This window comes from Dysidea avara, chromosome 2 (genome assembly GCF_963678975.1).
Source record: "Dysidea avara chromosome 2, odDysAvar1.4, whole genome shotgun sequence".
NCBI classification, from domain to species: Eukaryota; Metazoa; Porifera; class Demospongiae; order Dictyoceratida; family Dysideidae; genus Dysidea; species Dysidea avara.
In genome coordinates, this window is record NC_089273.1 from 44,061,715 (window position 1) to 44,082,482 (window position 20,768).

General features: G+C 37.7%; 1 long non-coding RNA gene across 11 annotated transcripts in view; it reads left to right on the plus strand.

The window, feature by feature from the left end:
• The window catches only part of LOC136247434 (uncharacterized), a 67,117-nt gene extending 47,156 nt beyond the window's left edge, over window positions 1-19,961 (plus strand). For 2 of the 11 annotated variants that reach the window (XR_010697528.1, XR_010697533.1), the window contains 4 exons: window positions 6,846-6,989; window positions 13,808-14,042; window positions 16,911-17,062; window positions 19,595-19,946. This is a non-coding gene — a long non-coding RNA (uncharacterized lncRNA). Of the gene's footprint in view, window positions 1-6,845; window positions 6,990-13,807; window positions 14,043-16,910; window positions 17,063-17,103; window positions 19,192-19,594 lie in introns of those variants that run through there. The other 9 variants (XR_010697535.1, XR_010697536.1, XR_010697531.1 and 6 more) reach the window with 9 other exon arrangements.
• Window positions 19,962-20,768: the final 807 nt, after the last annotated feature.

Sequence of the window (20,768 nt, forward strand, 5' to 3'; positions counted from 1 at the left end):
TCTTTATCTGAGATTGACCCGGCATAAAGGTTTGACACAAAAGTAACAATATCAGATGGGGAAATCCTCACTAGTACTTTGTATATATTGGTACTTTTATAATTTGAAAATGTTACCTGTTGTAGCAGTGTGGTAGACCAGGCTTTTCTACGCGAATTTCAGTGGCATCTAAAATTACTCTCGTGAATGGATACATCTTCTTGAAACACTCTGGCATGTCAGCATTTATCATAGCACTAGTAGGCCACAGAGGTATCTCCTGCAGCTAGCTGAAGGTAAATAAAGTTGATCCAAGTTATTCATATTCTTGAAACAGTGGACTGTGACACTCCACATCTGTAAGCCAAGTCTGTTTCAAACAAACCAGCTTGAAGGCGAACTATCACCAACAAAAATTCATCTATTGGACATGACAGCTTTCTATTACAACCCTTGGTCCCCTTCTCAGCATCGCCTGCTTCTGCAGTTGTACTAGAGTCCCAGTAAGTCAATCTGTAAGCAGCAGGTCCCAAAACATCAAAGCAGGCTTTGAACATCTCATATGAGTTAAAACCAGTGTAATAATAAAGCCTTTTCTAATTGTGCATTAAAGCATCAACTCGAAATTCGCTTGCTCTTAACTTACATCGAGTTTCTTCTAACTCTTTCTTTAATTTTTCACACTCTGCAGCAAAAAAAATCTGTATCTTTCGAGATATCTTTGCTGGTTACATCAGTACTAGTTAAGGTAGTCAGAGAGCAGTCACTTGCACCTGAGCTGCCGCTGTTTGAAGTATCATTTTCTGTACTGTTGGAGGTACTGTTCGTCTTTACTATGGGCACTAACATTTCTTTTTTCTTTGGCGACTTTCGCTTATGCGGTTGGGTTACTTGTGTCTGTAGCTTCAGTAAATTAAGCGTTGGATACTCATCAGGTCTGAACTTTTGATGCTTCGAGTCCACAAAGTGTCTACTGCAAATTCTAGTTGACGTTGTAAGTGGAAGGATTTTTCTGCCGATCTTGTGCATCCAAATTTTCAACAGTCTTTTCTTCTGCAATGGCAAACAATGAAACAATACGTCCTCATCACGGTCTGACCTCTTCGAACAACATGGAACACAACAAGTCCAATCCATGATTACGTTCTAAATAATGCACATGCCCACTGTACAGTTAACTCTCTATTTCCTATTTATTAATTATCAATTTGTGCTATTGCGTGTAAGGAATTTCTACTGTTTTAATGTTTTGTCACTATTGTCATTAATCTTCCAGACTGAAGTGCTGTCTTATCAACTGGCTCCAGCTTTTATTGTCCGATACTGTAGGTCTTATATGATCTTCACAATTTCTTATGGGATCCATATTCCCAACTGGGAAAACTGGTGTCTCAGGGACCCTAAGGTTCCCAATGTGCCTACCATGACTGCCATAGTCTTAATCTGCCACCGAGGCTCTCTTCTCCCCATGTCTGCCGCCAGTTCTAGGTATTTGCTTTTCTTCTCCTTTTCCCTTTCTGGAATTAACGACTCCCAAGTACATGCCATGTCAATGATGTAGGCTTCTTTAGTGCATTTATTCCATAGCACCACGTCTGGTCTTCGTGCCTGTATCACTTGATCAGTAGGGATGGCCACATCCACCCATGCTGTACCTGCTTCACTGTCGTATCTCGTGGACGTTGCTTTGCCCACCCCCTACATCATATCCCCACTTTCTAGCAGCTGCTAACATGAGAACAGTTATCATGGCATTGTGTCTCTGTACAGCATTCATTTGTATTCTTCACACGATGACAGTATGTGGCCTATCGTTTCCTTTGATGCACCACATTTCCTACGTTTTGTGCTTGTCTCTGCTTCCATTACATGTTGCATGTATTTTCACATTTGCAGTGTACCGTCTTGTGCCGCTATTATTAGAGCCTCGGTGGCAGCCTGAACTCTTCCATATACATGAGCCGCTTTTGCTTAAACCTGGTAGTTCCACCGTTGTCTTGTGGACTCCATGTATGGTCTTTTTCCCAAGCGCTTCTTTCAGTTTTTCCTTCTGTCTTCCCCAACTCTGTGTTTTATGTATGCTACGTCATCATCACTTTCAGGCATTGGTACGCCATATTTTTGTAGAATGAATCTACATGCTGACACTGGATTGGAGGAGCTATCTCGACTTTTTGTTATCATGTGGTGTAACACCGCTTGTAACCATGGATCTTCCAACTTTTGAAGGTATGCCACTAGTGATATTTGTTCCTTTTCACATTGTTGCTCCACCATCATTAGCCCTCTTCCCCCTTCTTTACCAGGAAGGTATAGCCATTCTAATGCTGCACATCTGTGGTGTCCTTTTTTATTTGTGATGACTTTCCTAGCCACTTTGTCTAACTGTTTCAATATTGTTCTTGGCCACCACAGAGTTGTGAAATAATATCGAAATACCGACACTCCCCAGATATTTGTTGCTTCCGTCTTATTCTTAGCACTTAGGGATAATGACACATGTGGAGTCCACCCTCTGGAGGAACTTTTTCCTGAGCTTCTTTTGCACCATTTGTTGGCCAGGTCGGAACACTTGTTCAACCCCCAAGTACCTGTACATGGCTGTCTTAGTCACCTCACATACCATCCCCGTCTCCCTTATCTCTTCATCGCTGCATTCCTCTATCCTGCCTTTTATCATGTGTGCAACTCCACATTTCTTGAGGCCAAAGGCCATCCCCACCACTGCGGAGCTTTCTGCCATTACTTTGAGGGTGCTTTACAACTCTTTTTTGTTGCCAGCGTAAACCTTAAGTCATCCACAAAAAACATGTGGGTCAGTGGCTTGGGTAGCCTACTACATTAAAAGCCCCTTATCTGCTGCAGCATGTGTGATATTGGGGAGGTTGCTAGACAAAATAACAGGGGAGAGTGAATTTCCCTGAAACACCTCCCTTTTCAGCCTCATTTCAAATGTTTTCTCCTTCTTCCCTTTCCCCACACTAAATGTGGTTTTCCACATTGGAACTATGCATCTCAGACACTTTGCTATTGCTTTCGGGGCTTTAATTATTTCCAACAGATCGTACAACCACTGGTGTGGCACTTGGTCAAATGCTTTTTGTAGTCCACCCAGGCCAGTGACAACGACTGGCACTTTTCCTTAGTCATTTGTGCTACCATTCCATCTATAAGTAGTGCATCCGTGCACCCTCACTTTTGCCTTACTAAAGCTCTCTGTTCATGTGGGATAACCTTCATGTCCATTGCATGTTTATGCAATACCTCCATGGCTACAGTTGTAGCTGTGATCAGGTGCAGTAATTGGCCTATAATACTGCAGTGCTCCATCACCCCCTTCTTTTGGGATAAGTACTGTCCTGCCTTACACCAGCCATGGCTTAATTTGTGGGTGGAGCAAGGCTTCCCACAGTGTCTCCCCTAATGCCTGCTTCATCTGTGAGAATGCCTTGAACCAAAAGCCTTGGATACCATCCAATCCTGGTGCCCTTCAGCTTTTACGTACACCTTTCCAGTACTCTGTCCCGTACTTTTTCCTCAAAGTTAGGGGACTGGGATCTTGAATATTGGTTCGTCTCATGTTGGGGTAATATTCACCCTCTACACCCATTACAGACTCCCAGAAGGCCCTGTGCTGGCTTGAGGCGGGTCACTTTGGGATTTTTGAGCTCTTTTCCTTTCCAGGCTATTAACTCCAAATTTCTTGTAGAGCTTATTGCTCTTGCAATATCTGACCCTATTCTTATTTGTGCTGTTCTTATCTTCAGCACTTCTTTCATCTACATGATGCAAACCTCCACTTGTTCGTTAGATATTCCATTCATTTTCATTTGTTGAAAACTTCGCCTCCTTTTCCCCTTCATTTTCCCGCCTCTGTTGCTCAGACACCAGTTTGGCTCTGACCCCTTTTGATTTTTGCTCCCTCCGAACCAGTAATTGTTCCATTTTGTATTCCAAAGACTATCCTTTTTGTTTGTTTTCTTCCTGGATATATCTTTGGACAGTTCTTGCTCTAGTATAATACAACTGGTCCATAGGGTTTTCCTCATATTGCTCCATTTCTTTATCAGAAGTTGGTCAACTTCTTCTAGAACCCTATTACTGATTCTGTCATTCCTATAATTCCTTTGGTTTGTCCTTCCAAATTCCTTGGGTAATTATTTTGGGACTTTTCCCATTCTCCTTCAAAGATTTTCCGAACCTCATGGGAGACCTGCAATGTGATAGGATGTCATTTACATTACCCACCATAATTGCTTACCATTATACTGTCTTCATCCAACTGCCCAGTATCCATCCCTTCAGGCTCAATTTCATTGATTTCTTTTATTCTAGATCTCGTGACATACAGCTGTCTAGTCAGAGCTGTCTCTGTTGTACGGAGTCCAGGGAATTTACGATTCCACAAGGCAGTCGTTCGATGTAGATACCCAAGCTTGCCAAGTTCCGCTTCTCGGACTAGGGCCATTAGCTCCTTTTCTCTCTCTTCTGTCCATTGAATCCGTACTCTAGTGTAGATACAATCATCAAATGTTTCAGCAATAGTGACTCTTTCTGTACCATCAGAATTCTTACTCTTTTTCCTAATCATTGCCTGTAACATGAATACCGAATATGAAACATTATTGCAATTGATGAGATGGGGCACTACCATTGTCACCGTTTCCAGTAGGGTCGACACCCACCCTGACACCCTTTTTCTCCCCTGGTAGATTAACTATATTTGGAAGGGGAATTGGAGCAGGTACAGGAAATGAGTATTAGGCTTGACCATATCCTATTTTCCCAGCCTACAGTTTTGATTTTAACTGACTGACTGATGCCTCCAGCTAGACTATGGATATGGCCTTAAGCTTGATTTCTTTGCTGTTTGATGTAGCTTCAGCCAAATATGTGTCTTTTTCCTAGTCATGGCAGCTATAATGCGTGCATCATGGACCCCCTTTGTCCTCCTTTGTGCCCCTTTCTTCTCCACTACTGTGTGGAAGTAATGCAATGCATGGCTTCAGTGCTTTATTTTCCATGGTGTGACTGGATTGATTGCAGAAGTGCTTCTTGTATTGTTCTTAGTTCTTAACAGCAAGAGGTCAAAATATTTGTATCCATGGGGGAGAGTGTCTAACTGGAGTACATTCAGCAAACACACTTCTGCAAGTAACACCTCAGGCTTCTCATAGGAGAAACCTTTCAATGCCGATCATCACAGTTCTTTGTCATCAGTAGAATCAGGCTAGAGGTGTACATATGAGTGAACTTGCAGCAGCGTGTTTGTATATGCCATACTGGCAGTTAGACACTCTCCCCCATAAAAATATTAAAAACTCTTGATTGCGGGTGGAGCGAACCTAAAAAATAGAAATGGAATGACCACTGCACTTGGCATGTCAGTATCTGCTATAGTATGTTCACGTTGAGCTGAATCCTGAAAAACAGCTAAAAATTAAAAGTGGATTTTTTCTCAACAGAGTTAACATTTCAGCCAACCAGATGATTATTGGTAACAGCAAAGATGTCAACAACAGACACGTACGGTTTGGCTCCATAACAAGTTCGGGAAATGGCAGTAATGGACACTGTACTTATATGGCTTCCCCATAGGAAATGTATTGTGAAAATTTTGATTGGCCGTAAATATTATGTCAAACATTTGAACAAAAAGATTTCAAAATATTTTTAGCGGGTCAAGCAGTACTACAAATGAGCCTAATTTCAAGATCATGTGTAATTGCATCCATGAGTTATTAAATGTTTTTGAGGATCCAGCTCAACGTGAACATACTATAGTTGGGCACGCATTCACTTGCACAATTATTCTTCCCTTAGATGTAGTACTCTGTACATGAATGTGATATTTCACCAGTAATGAATTATGTTATCAAAGTAAAGTTAATAACAACGTATAAAAAAATTCATAGGAATAAATAGCATTGAAGCAAGGGAGGTCATCTTTACCTGCGGCTGTATGTATGTAACTAGTTGACATTTAGTCCCTACCTTAGTCATGGCTATGTTTAAGATGTCCACTAGTATAGCTACAGGGTGGTGACCATTATTGTTTTATTTCTATAATCTCGTAAATCTGTAAAATTTTCTTACACTTGTAAATACATGGTACTGGGGTTCGTTTGGGACTGGAGTTACGTAGCTAGTCTTCAGAGGTTTGCCCAAATAAAGTAAAGCAATAAAGGTGTCAATTTGATACCAACATCATAGTAATTTTGTTAATTATTGCATTTCTTTTACCACATTAAAAGGGAACTACCGCTCTTTAGGGTATTGTAGCATGGTATTGCTGTAGGGTACTGAAGTTTAAACTACCACCCTGGTGTTGTGGCTCTGTTATATGAATCATTATACGTGGTTACATGTTACATGAAAATGTATAGTTATACATATAGCATTTTATTCATTGTAAAGTTGGGCTGCAACAAATATTCGATTCACTTGTAAGATTTTATCGGGATACTAAATTGTCTATTCAGATATTTGTTTACAGTAGAAGTGGTGTTGGTTACCAGCTATATTTCTACAAGATGGACAGTTCTGCCATGTAAAATTGATTATATAAACAACCATCATTAATGTTTCAGAGAGAAAGTGGCCATGTATGTGGCAATATGTAGATGAATTCTAGTACTTTTGTATTAACCGTTAACAACAAATAGTTTGGTATTCGTTCATTAAGACATCCAAATATCCGGATACTAAATTTGACATTCGTTGCAGTCCTATTGTAAAGCAGGCTGTATGATATTGTACTGTCAGTGACCCCTTATTACGTCATGATTGCCTGTATAAATAGCATAGTTTGGCTATGTACATAACTAAAATATCTGTTGCTAAAACACATTGTTTGTTTTCTTTAGTGTGTCTCTCATCATCACCATGGCTGGGTTCTTTGAAGTACGTAGAGCATCCGAGAGTATGCTTCCAGTGTTGTAGAGTCATCTAAAGTGTTTAATCGACAATGGTACATCAGGCACACAGTATCAAGAACAGTAAACATGTTGGTATGTATGTTGATTGTGTATATACAAGTGAGCTAAGTGGGTAGGGGTCAGGTATTTCCAGAGAACTTTGCCGTAAGCATTAAAGGGATTTGTAGTATTGAGATAGTACTGTAATAGGACAGTCTTCAGTGGTCACAGTATACTGGACAATTGTATGTAAATGTGTCTATTGAGGATGCATCCTGCTTTTTGTATCTGATTTCCTCATTGTAGACTTTCTTTAAGTCGAAAATTGCATGTGATTTGTCTTTATGTTTTATGTGCGAAGCCTGAAAAGCTATGAAGACAAAATGAAACCATTTGAGTTTTAATAGGATGGCATTTTTTTATACCACAATTATTTGGCATGCTTACACTTATTATTGTTGATGCTTTCTAGCTTCTCTGTCTGCAATCCTGTTGCTGTGTGTGCGTGCATGCATGTGTGTGTGTGTGTGAGTGTGAGTGTGCGCACTTATGTAGGAGTATGTTAAGGTTTGTGTACAAAGTGTACAGATTTGTCATATCTACACTCATGTAATGTTTTGAATTTAATAGTCAGTGACAAGTAACACATTTACACTGGTTATACCACAAATAGACTCAAACCCACAATTGGTTGTTTCATGGGATGCTATAAAACAGTTGTAAGGTTTCCTACTGCACACGACTTACCGTGGGAAAAAAGGAGATTGAATTATAAGAATTTTTGGATAGTCATTTTTGACTTGAAGCCCTAAGAAAAATGCATGTATCAATTAGTGCTATGCAACATTTTGATGTGGATGATGTTTTCGTAAACTTGGTGAATTCTAAAGTATATGCTTTGTTGTGTTATTGATGTGATGTCTTTACCTAAAATCTGAATTTCTATTTGTAATACGTAAGTAAAACGTTCATGATTCAGTTGAAGGCTTTCCTCTGCTTTTATGGCTCCATTCACTGACAAAGCCTATAGGAATTAAGCACGATGTCATATAGTATGGAATATTGGGTTGCATTTTTTCTGCCAAAAAAAATTAACTCATCGGTCTAAAACTACGTAGCCTCAACATGAGAGTTAGATATGATTAAGCCCAAAAATGCTTTCAGAGCTGCTATCAATATTTTTAAGGGGGATTTTCTTCTGATTGACAAAGCTATGTATTTATTTCTAATTAATGCCTCCAGAAAATCATAATTACTATCATTTCATCATTAGACGTCACGTCAACTTGAGTTGTCCTTTTTTGGTGTACTGAATGAGGTATGTACAGTTCATAAAGGATTATCTTTTCATTTTATTTTCCCATTACTATAAAAGTGTCAATTTGCAGGTGACACGACTTTGTGGATAGTGCATCTCATTCAATCTATGAAAATAACAACATGATTTTGAATGTGTGGTGTCTATGTACATTTCACAACCAAGTTAAAACATTCTGTCATGTCACTCCACAACCATTGCTACATGTGGTGGGGTATGAGTGGGATGTTGTGCTACTTTCTACACTATCAGTGTTATGAAAAAAGTGCAAAGAAAAAATTGGGAGTTCTGGAAGCTAGTATATTACTTGTTTGTTAGGTCATGCAACATACATTTAGTGAACTATACACCACAACAAATAAATGTTGACAGATACCATATAACAACAAAATTTAGCAGTAAACTAAATTTGGCGAATTGGTGATATTATTTTCAGTCAAAGCTTTCAGTAGCAGTTGTTGAGTTAAGTTTCGATAAACTAAGTGTGGCTTCGTGGATACTACTCAAACACACTTACTGGTATTTTAGTGTGGTCATATGCATGCAAATCATGACAGAAACTGCCTGTTGTAAGGCTAGAACTTGTACTCTATTAGTGGGCATGGCTCCACTTAAGCTTTGCAACAGACATGGATTCGTGCCAAGCCACTGATAAATGAGTGAGGCTCTACATATGCCTACACTACAGACAGAACCTGATAAGTGGTGCGGGTATGCATGCTTTATTCCTCTGTCAGCTTACACAGCGTACAACCTCACGTGCAACGGTGCACCACCAATTTTTTTCCGGTGAAAGCATTCTGTCAAGTAACATTTTTGCCAACTGAAATTTTATAGCGAATCAACAAACATAAGTTTCGCCATTGTTTGTTGTTTACAGTATGTTAGGTTATAAATGGGCAACAAATGCATGATCCAATACTAGGCTATTATTGTCAGAATTGGTATTACAAGTATTGGTCAAATATGATGGCATTATCACCTATGCTTCCTAAGCAGCATAAGTCAGTATTAGCCTAAAACTGTGCAAGTAACTTTATGGTACAATGGTAAACTTCAAGATAGCGTGTGTGTGTGTGGATGGGAAAATCCGTGTAGCTAGTCTGCATGGCTTAGTCACAAACTGGCTGTAACCTTTTTTCCACTGAAAATTTTGGTACCACATGTTTGTTGTGTTTTCTTTTTTTCTGTTGATTTGTACTGAGAAAATCAAATAATTCATTATCAAAACGTTAAACAGTCACTGGTAACTATAGATATTAATATTTAAACTACCGGCTGTTTGTGTAATATCAATTCATCACAAAATTTGTATTGGAAATAAATGATTGGAAGTAAAATGTGGTATCAGCACAACCTTATCCAATACTAATTGCTAGAAAGCCAGTTTGCTATTTTTTTCAGCCATGCTCCAACCATTATACGTGTAACCCCCCCTGCATGTGGAGGAATAAACACTAGACATGCCTGCAATCCATCTGGTCACTTCAACTATAGCAGGTACAGTACAAAATGATGGATGATTTTTGTTTTGTTTTTGATCACTAGTGTTACTAAAATTAAAAATTCAAACCCACAATCAATTGTTATCAGTAGTTGTATAAATTAGAGTAGTATATTGTATGATAGTAACCACATATCACTATTAATATTGATTGGAAATAAAATTTTTGGCAATGGGTCATATCTGCTGTAACCAGCTGTGACCCTAAAGTGATAATGAATTAATTTCTGTACATGTCATTGTCCCTGTACAAAACTTATTGTGTTACTACAATATGTGACTGTCTCAGCAAAAAAACCTGACTTGTTCACGCTATTTTTTTAATTTCTCAGCAATATCTATAGCGTCCAAGAAATGGTCATCAAAGTTCCAGTCTTTTGTTTTGGAATTGTATCGCTAGACAGCAAGAAGAGCAAGGAAATCACTTTGTACACCAACTATAGTGAAAATAAACTGCATTTGCTTACATTCACTCCGTTTGTATTGGTCTACAGCATTGGAATTTGGCTTAAAAAGTTCACCATGGATTAGCAAATCAACCAATGTATAGTTCTAGACTTGTAGTTACTTACATATATGGGTATGAAAGTGGTTTTATTGAAATGACGATGATCCTGTTTACTTATACTGCATCATAAACAAAATGTATATGACACACATACCGTTGGGACTACAGAAACAAAGCGGCTTTTCGAACTCTCCATGAGCAAGCAAATAAGATGATGTATACTTTTAATCAATTTGAGTCTTTGTAATGTGATGCAATAGTTATACGTAGTAGGTCACTTAGTGCCCAGTGTGGTAATAGTATTCACTCTCTCAAACTGCATGATCACGGCATGGCAGTAATTTTCAATAAAACATAAAATATAACATGATTGTAGCATTTATGGCTGTGATTACTATCCAGTGGCCTTAGCAACATGGCACATTTGTGAGCACCTACTAGTTTTCCAGTTTAGTCTTTTCTTTGCCAAGTTACTACAATCTAAACAGGCTATAAATTACGTCAAGTGCAACTTTAAACACACAAGTACCACATGCTATGGTCAGACCCTTACTTTAGCGAAGGGGCGGCGGCACCAGACTATGCAACTGCTACATTACAGGTATAGAATACTACGCCATTTAAAAGCCATTGAATACTATGATTTTAATACAACAGGCATTAAATAAGATAGTTACTGTAATACAAGCAACGTCATGAACTTACAAATACCTTTCACGATTTGTGCAGAATGATACTCTGATGTCATAAATACTGTTCCTACCAAGGTTTTATGTTAACACTAGTAGTCTTTACAAGAACACCTCAACAAACGTAACAAATACCTTTCACGATTTGTGCAGAATGATACTCTGATGTCATAAATACTGTTCCTACCAAGGTTTTATATTAACACTAGTAGTCTTTACAAGAACACCTCAACAAACGTAACGATTTCTTTGGAATAAATAGAACCTTAATAGATCCTCTGCCTATGCATTCATAGGTAACCGCAACTAGTCTCATGCCCAGCCGGGCTCGCGCTAATGCGTAAAACACCTTCTGGTGACAATGCTCGAGTTTTTTGGGCTTGGGCCCGGAAGTGCTATCCAGCCAAAACATTGGCTGGCCAATCAGAATCGAGGAGTTGCATAATTGCTTAAAAGCAGTGAAAAACCATTCAAAAATGGCTAGTAATATAGTAAAACTCACAAAGGGCGATTTTCTAGACGCAATCTCATATTAGTAGAGGATAGTGTTTCATTACTGGTGAAACGTCGAGTCACCACTCTTCAGTTTTATAAGGTGAGATCGGAAGACACAACTTGACAACAAACCTCTTGAACAATCTAGGCGAATACTTCTAATGAAATGGCTTTAAAAAGTCTGCTTTTTCATCAACTTCCAATACATTCATGCAGTTATGCAACTCCTCGATTCTGATTGGCCAGCCAATATTTGGCTGGATAGCACTTCCGGGCCCAAAAAACTCGGGCATTGTCACCAGACGGTGTTTGCGTATTAGCGCGAGCCTGGCTGGGCACGAGACTAAACCACAACTACTGCGAGGCAATATAAGTTCAGTGGTATATCACAGATAATCATCTTCAAGCTTCACGCGGTTGCAGCTCGGCCGTTACCAATCAGTGTTTGTCACAATTCCTTCACACTAGACTGAGAGAACCACGATCGGCATTGCTGACAAGGGTGAAATGGCTCAAGAATGTTGCCACTTCAGCAAGACAAAACAAGCGGGTCTACGTAAACCTTTTTGTCATTTCTGAGGATGAATAAGCTCCCAGCCCAACACATTTTCGAAGTGATACTGTGACTAGCTACTGTTCTATAAATCGATTTGTTGATTGCGCTAAAAATGGTACAACTAATGAATTAGTAACAATCAGTTTTGTTAAGACACTAAATCATCACTTAATCACACAACATTAGTTAGCAAGCTACTTGTTGGACTTTGAAGTACGAGCTGATGCTGACTTGCACTTCACACGATTCAAACACCTGTTACCTTCATCAATGGCAATGACACATGCAGCCCATTCATCCTTTTCCTTTTTTTCGTCCACTTGCAAGGGCCAATATATAAAACTCTGTTGATGAATGTAATCGATAGTAGTTGGACAAAGTTTCTTCTTCTTCCCTCCACCAACATTTGATACCTTTCGAATATCTTCTGAAAACAACATTGCACATAAACGTTTTGCAAAGTTGGGTCGAGAGCAACTCTTTAAAAAAGTCTGTGTCAGTTCACCAGATGTCAGCAAGCTAGACTGTGGAGAAGCTGGCTTAATTGTCGGAGTTTCCATTCTTTGTACTACTTCCTGGCTTGGCCGATTATCATCATGCAGTGCACTCACTAAATCCTGGCTTGGCCAATTATAATTTTGTGGGCGTACTCATGGCATTCTGGTTGGTCCAATTTTCATCTTGCAGCACGCTCATAGGTGGATCATTTCTCTGTACCATGGATGATACGTTACTCTGTTCTCCAAAAAATCGTCATTGCAGCAAATAAACCTGTGATTTTAGGAAGGCTACTTCTTGTTTTAACTCTCCAAACTCAAGCCCCTACAATACAAACGGTAGCATTAAATTGATTATATACTAAAAAAGTATGCATGGTTAAAGGTACATGACAGAAAGCACAAGATGGGCATTATTTGGACCAGGTATAGTTGGAATGGGAAGTGACAGAAACTTAGGCAAAAGAAGAAAATATCATAGAGCTACAACAAAGTGTAGAAGCTTGTACAGTATACGTACATACTAAAAACTATTGTCTCTTTTTAAAGCTTCAAGCTTCGGTAGCACTTTTAAAAGGAGCATAGGAAAGTGTATTTGTATATTTGTTTTAGCTGTAGTACGTATGTACCTGTAGTTGATGGCGCATATACATGTTTTGAGCCGCATCATCAATCTTATCGTTTAGTCTTTCAGATTCTACTGAACGTCTTTTTCATGCTAGTAAACTTTATGATAATTTCTTTGATTAACTTTGACATCACTCACCATTGTAAAGTCGTGAATAAGCTCATCCCTCTTCTGCTTCTCTTCGCTGGGATCCGACTCCACAGAAATTACTATGTCCTATGTACATATTTACATTATGGATCTTGTGCATGTGTGTACACAAACTTTTGCTGTCTTTACATTATCATCATAGTCACTAGTACTATAAGGATCCTACAATAGAAAGTGTCACATGCATGTGTACATTAGAATTCATCTTAGGAACTTACATAATCAAAGTGGCCAATCCTGTATATTCCTATGTGCAAACAAGTAGAAGGAAAAATTAATAATTTGATTAGAGATCAATGAAGTAAAAAGTAAGGAAACATGGGTGGTCGGCTTTTTTGGGCTTGTTTACTACCTAACCAATACTGCCAAGGTTTTACAGTACTGTACTTCCTAGTTTGAGTACTATACTTTTCTTGTTTTGATGTGGTTGTGTGCATAACTATGTGCTGCATACGTGTGTACCATTGGTTACCATTGGTTACAGGATTTTAAACTGGTAGCTGTTCAAATTCATGCACATGTTGTTTTTTTATTAATCTGTTATCGCAATTTTATTGACTTCACAGAAAGATGATAATGATGATGATTTCATCGTCTGCGTGGGGGATGTGCCACCCATGGGGCAAGCTCAACATGGAGGATAAGGCTGATAAGAAAACATCAGATAGTGATCAACTGAACAACAAAGATGTGGCTACTGAGAAGTCAAAGTTAATGGGTAAAAAATCAGATGATGAAAATAAACAGGGAGCCAAGAAGGAATCATCCAACCAGATTTTGCCAGCGAAAGATGAGACCCATGTAAGAAATATGTAAAATAGTTCCCATGGGAGTAGCAAGGGTAGTTGAACCCTTAAAAGCCACATAGGGGAATTGTCACCCACTGATTGTGGTACTCCTGACATTATACTGTAAGCCGTTGTTTAAATTGGTATGTAGTTATCACAGTTTCTATGAGGCTATTTTTACTTGTCATATGCACTAGTAATGCACCGATAAAGGATTTTGTCGATTATCCCATTCAATAGAATATGTAGGCTAATTCATTACGGATACCGATATTGAAAAAAGTGGCCGATAAAGCCAATTTTTGATTATTCACTGATAATCGGTACATCACTAGTATGCATAGCATCTCTTGGTTCAGTAATTAAATAGCTCCAATTTCTTTTTGAGATACGTAGTTGTGATGCTGATCTTTGGTTATACGTGCGCAGTTGAATTTTGTGTGTCATTAAACACACCTTTGGCTTTGGTTTAACCAGTTTTCTTTTTCTCTTAGGTACTGGTGCTGGTGCTGATTTAGGTAATGGTGCGGATTCAGGTACTGGCGGAATGTTTTCTTTATCAGTGCTAACATTGTCAACAATGTTTTCTGATTCGTGTTCTGCATTCATACTGTCTTCACAAATGCTTTCATTGTCGCCATCGTCTATAGCGTCTTGCAGCATCTCACATGAATGTTCACTACCTGTGCATATATATTTACAGAATAAAATGTCAATATATATGTGCTGTACACAAACAACATTTAGGGAATCACCTCACTACATATAGTGTACCTGACATAAGAAATGTGGCACTGAGCATGACGCCTTCCCATAGTACTTGGACAACATCTCCTTTTTTGGAGTCAAGTTATCAGCAGTTCTAATCTTCTTGGTAGGTACGACAAACGTTTTACGTTCTGCCTCAAACAAAATGAGTGAGTAGTCCAGCCTTGTTTCTGCATGAAAAACAATTTACAGGAATACTAAAATACAAAGTCTTCTACAATGATTATGGTGCAATCAGTGACGAAGGATACAGCTGCCATGCAATAGACATTATTTAGAAAACAGCAAAAATATCAGCACGAAACTCATTACAGCTACAAACAAATACTAAAATAATTAAATACTAGGTCTTCTACAATGAATTATAAGCCAATTGATACAAGGATGCAATCAGCCATGAAGGATACAGCAGTCATGCGATGGGCATTATATAGAAAAATCCAAAGCAACGTTACAAACAATGGCACAAAACTCCCCAGAACTATCACAAATAAAATACCTTGTGCTGAAAGCCTACTAGTTATGCATTCAGAGGAGGCCATCTTCACACAGTGGAACTGACCACGAGTGGTAAACTCTCTGTATAAAAAAAATCTTTGAATTATTAGAAACTTTAATGATACAGTACTAAGTATATGCGTACTGTTTGATACGTACGTAAGTTCATTGTGTTGCTATGTAGGTATGTATGGTCGTATGGAATAATAGCTACTCAAACAAATTTCTTCGTGTGTACTATTCTCAGTAGCACTCTATGCATTCCATTCGAGTTTAGCTTGAGGCTAAACTGAGGCTAAACTTGAGGTGAATTGCTTAGACAAGTTCTTACGGTACTGACTTGTGTACCCTTCCAGAGGAGTCCATGTTTGTAATGAGGTCCACTGCTGACGCAACGTCTAACGAGTTCTTCTGATAGCCTGTAGTGTTGTGGCTTAGCATGTATACTGGGTTTCGTGAAATCACCCACTTTCATTTCGCACCTATTAAACTCCAGCTGATTTTTATAACTTGCCAAAGAAGATACCTAGCACCAAGCCGCTTTGGCTTTTATGGTTTCCTACCTTGTAGAACAGCTCTATTTTTTTCCTTTTAACAATAACAACATGGAGAAAGTTAAAATGTGCACTGCTATCTGCTAACAAGCCCAGCAAAGATGAATGTTGGCATAGTCTTGTAGAGATATGGTTCCTCAATGTGTCTACCAAATTTTAAGGATGGTACATAGATTTGAAGTTACGTATTAAACAAAATGTGAGAGTTTGTGGCATGCAGGGCGCACTCCGTCAAGCAGTAATCGCTCAACAACAGCTGATGTTGTTTGCTCATGAATTTACCCAATTTTTGTATGAATAATATTACTTGTATCAACGATAATAACCTAATAATTTAATAGAGCTGGTTCTTTTAACACTTAGAAGCACTGTACTTTGTTCTATAGTTTACTGTGTTTTGTGTGTGTATTACCACAAACATGATGTCCCATTAACATGTAAGGTTTCACTGAAGTACTTCATGTCAAGTTAAGTACATGAAATTTTGATTTATTCACTTTGCCAAGAATTTTCACCTTGAGCTTTTTTCAAAATACTAAAGACGTATGTAGGTAGACTGTACGTATGTACTAGAGGTATGCGATTATCTAGATATATTCAATTATCGAGATATCATAAGACTTATTGAGATAAGGATGACAGGTTTATTAATCTAGATAATAGTTAACTCCTGTAAATTATTGGCATACCTGATGGTGTAGGCACCTCCTGGGGACTCCAACTCTCCTACCACTTGGGAACAGTGTTAAGACTAACAGTTTTCACTTTTTTTATAATCTTCAAATTGCAATTTGCTCACTTTACTGGTTGCAAACTTACAATATTGGTAGTTTACTAAAATAAATAATTGTTCCAGTTGTCAAGATACATTAGATAATCAAGATAAATTTAAAGAAAATATCGAGATATGTCTAAATTAGTCATCCCACACCTCTAATATGTACATATACGTATCAGTAACAGTAGTCATTTTCTAATAGCAAAAAAAAAAAATTGTAGTTTTATGGCTTGCTTTATATACAATCATTTTGTTATCTGATTTTTATACACATACACTTTAGATCCTCCGATCTTATGAGAAATGGAATCACTACTAACAGATGGTTGACGTATATACGTATTGTTTGACAAGAGTGGACCAGTGCAGTGACGAACGCTTCTAACTAATGCATAAGGGATGGTTGAAGCCTCTCAGAAAATTTCTGTAGTCCAGGTAATGTTGATATAGGGTAATTGCAATGAAACTTGCCTTAGTGGCCTTCTTTTTATATAGGCCACCTCTCTGAAAAGGTCAACCTTTTATATTCCACCAGTGAGACAATTATATACAATTCCACTTGTCTGAAGCAGTCACCTGCCTCTTAAGGCAGAGAAATTTGACCTGAAGGTGGCTGGCTTGAGCAAGTTCCCATTAGGAAAGGAGTAGTTTTTGTCATTTCACGTTACTCTTGTTAGATATCCTGGATTAGTACTTTGATAGTGTGTGTCATTTGAATGTGAAAAGTTGCAATTTTTTGCTTTCATAAACAAATAACAACTTTCGTTGTAGTGATAGAATGTTGCTGGTTTTATTTATTTTATTTTTGCTTGAATAAATTAGTCATTAAAATTACTGTTACCAAAACTCAAACCCACAATTGATTATTATCAGTAGGTCTATAAAGGGTAAGTGGTGCAGATGTTCAGTTGATAATGTTGTTCTTTACAGTAATTACTGTTGTAATTATTTTTTGGCATGGTCATTTCTGAAACCAGCTATGACCGTGAAATGTTACTTGTAAGTAGTGAGTATCTATAACTCAGGAAAGACATTGTGTATATGTAGTAGTAATGTCACCCATAGAGGAAATTTGAACCGTCTGTGTAGTGCTGTTTGTATAGCTATACAGTATTGAAGTATCCCTGAAATCAGGACAGCTTGCTAACAAGGATAGTCTAATATTCAGGACACTTGCCCATGATCCCATTTGTATTAATCTATACACATTTAGACCAATAAAATAAGGATACCTCACTAATAAAAACATGTTGATATCACTATATTGTCAACGTAGCCATAAGGTGTCTGGAATAGAGTGATGCTGTGTTTGGAAATAAAAATATTCAATGTGTTATTGTTTGATAGTTTGTCTGATGCTGGCCAAGAATGAGTCTTACAGTATTTGTCACAGCAATAGCAATAACAGTATAGAAAATGTGATATCAAAGGTGGCAGTATAATTATAACATTGCAACCCATCACCTTTAATATCACATCTTTTTCACACTAGCCTATTTTTGGAAGACCGCCACATCCTTTTATGCGGTTAGGCTGTTTTGGATTAGACATCATGGCTTAGTTTTGTATATACTGGCTTTTGTCTATTTTTTCCCCCACTATATTTTATATCATATTATAAACTGCTGAATGTCACATGTACTGTATAAAGGGACCTCGAAACATGCTTGGTACATTACGTATGGTTGGTTTTCTCATTATAACTTCTTGATGATTAAACAGATTTCCCTTAAATTACTGAAGGTTTGTACCCTGATATTATCTGACACTTGCAAGAAAATTCAACTAAGCAGTTTAGCCAGTAGGTAAGATATTGATAGAGTTATGAAATTATATCTAGTCCAGTAAACTAGAACTTCCATTTATGGGATAGAATCTAAGTGAAATGAGCAACTGAAAGCAGTCATAAAGTGGTAGAGAACTTGGGAATATAGGTATGGAGGTTCTGGTTTCGATTTTATGGATGTTTTTGTGCATGTTTTTATTTCTTGGTGACTGTTCTATTAGAGTATCTTGTGTTTCACATGTATGATTTTTTCACTGTTCCACGTCGCTTCAGCCAGACACTTGCTTTTTGGCAATATGTACAATGCATTCTTTATGGACTATCAGTGTCCTTCTTTATGTCCCATTTATCTTGGCTGACAACAAAAGGTGTCGATTTGGTGATGGCTTCCCTTCGTAGTGGAAATCGTTCATATTTTTCATAGTGGCTACTTCAATTGCAGTGATGCTTTTTGAACAGTTCTTGGTTCGTACTGCTGTCTAATGGGTTGAACATAGCTGATAATGAAGTGTAATGGATACTTCACTTTTCAGTTGATAATTGGTAGCTGGGGTGTGCGGCGCCATTTCTTTTTTCTGATGTGGTATGCGTGGGTTCAACAGTCATATTAATTTTATTTTACAAGAATAGTTAACAAATAAGTACTCAAAAAACAAAATTGGAATTTTCAACTAGAGGAGGGATCGATAAAAAGTACTGAAACAAGCTGGAGTAGTGTACAATATTAAATCACAGTAAAACAATAAGAAGTGTTATATCCCTACTGTGCTCAAGATAAGGAACAGCACAGTAGGATATAATACCTCTTATAGTTTTACTATGATTTAATATTGTGCACTACTCCAGCTTGTTTCAGTACTTTTTATCGATCCCTACCTAGTTGAAAATTCCAATTTTTTGTGTACTTGTATATGTAACGAGTTCACTTGCTTGTTTTGCATCACAATATCTCATCACAAGGTTTGGTCCACATGCTTTGGTACACCCCCATTGCTTCATCACATGATACAGTTTTGATTGCATAGCCATTAAAGGAATGATTCATAACTTTTACAAATACAGATGTACTGTATTTGTAGATGTGAGCTTAAGAGTGAGAAATATTACACCAATAAGTGTCTACATGCCATGCACTGATATACAACAATCATAACTTTTACCATGTTTGTATTTACCTATAGGATGATGATGATGATTACAACATCACTATTATTTCTTGTCTGATGATCGTACTTATCATGAGGTGCCACTACGTATGCAATGTGGATGAATGATCTGTTGATGACATATTTGACCGACTCATTTCATGTAGCTGCACTTATATCACTTTACTCTTGTATATTATGGTATCATGTCTTTTTCCATCGCAAAATGATATTTTTTTACACAGCACAACAGACATGCTTTTAAGTAGTCCCTCTTGTATATTGAACTTGCAGCGTCTTGCTGAGTGAGCACAGCGTAACATTGTTACTGTAAGTAAAGAAATACAGTAGTACTCTTATTACTGTACTGTAGCATATACTGTATACTCAGTTAGCTATATCAAATATGCATACAAGAGTAGTAATTTTGGTGTGGACAAGATGCATAAATGGTAATCACTGACAAATATGTTCACTCATAAGCATAAGTGCATGTCTGGTTTAAAATTCTCAGAGATTGTTCATAGAACTTTTACATACAGTCACTAAACTTTATGGAGCAAAATCAATGTGCTCTACAGTTGCACCATAAAGTATATCACAAGCAACTATAATGTGTAAATTTTTAACTGTTGGTAATTTCTTTTCTTGTTTATTTCTTTTTAGTTGTTATCTTGTGTAGTTCTTGGTCACCAGGAACACCTAATTTAGTTTCTGTTGGCAGCAAGAGTCAGCATTTTTTTTTCTATGGATGGAACATTTATGTGGTCATTACCTTGAAGGCACAGCATGCTGAGAAAGCCACATTGTAAACAGGAAATAATTTTGTTGACAGCATTGAAATTGTCACTATGGTCTAGGGTTTTAAATTTGTGGTCCTATCAACACTTGGTTTGAAGATTATTAAAGCATTGTCTGTTTACAGCTTATTCTTTTTTGCATAGAACTCCTCTAGCGTTGTGCTTTGCTAGAAGTATTTTGCCAGAGTGGATTGTGGTTAATTTGAGCACTCAAAATAAAATGTCATTTTTGCTGTTGCTTAGAATTGAAAATAGCCTACTAGCTCCTCTTGGGGGAAAGCACATTGTGGGATATGTAGAGCTCCAGTAGTGTTGAACATTTAGTGAGGCCCAATTCTGTTCACAAGATAGATTGAGATATTCTAATACAACAGTCAGGCTAATACTCTAATAGAACAGTCAACACATGG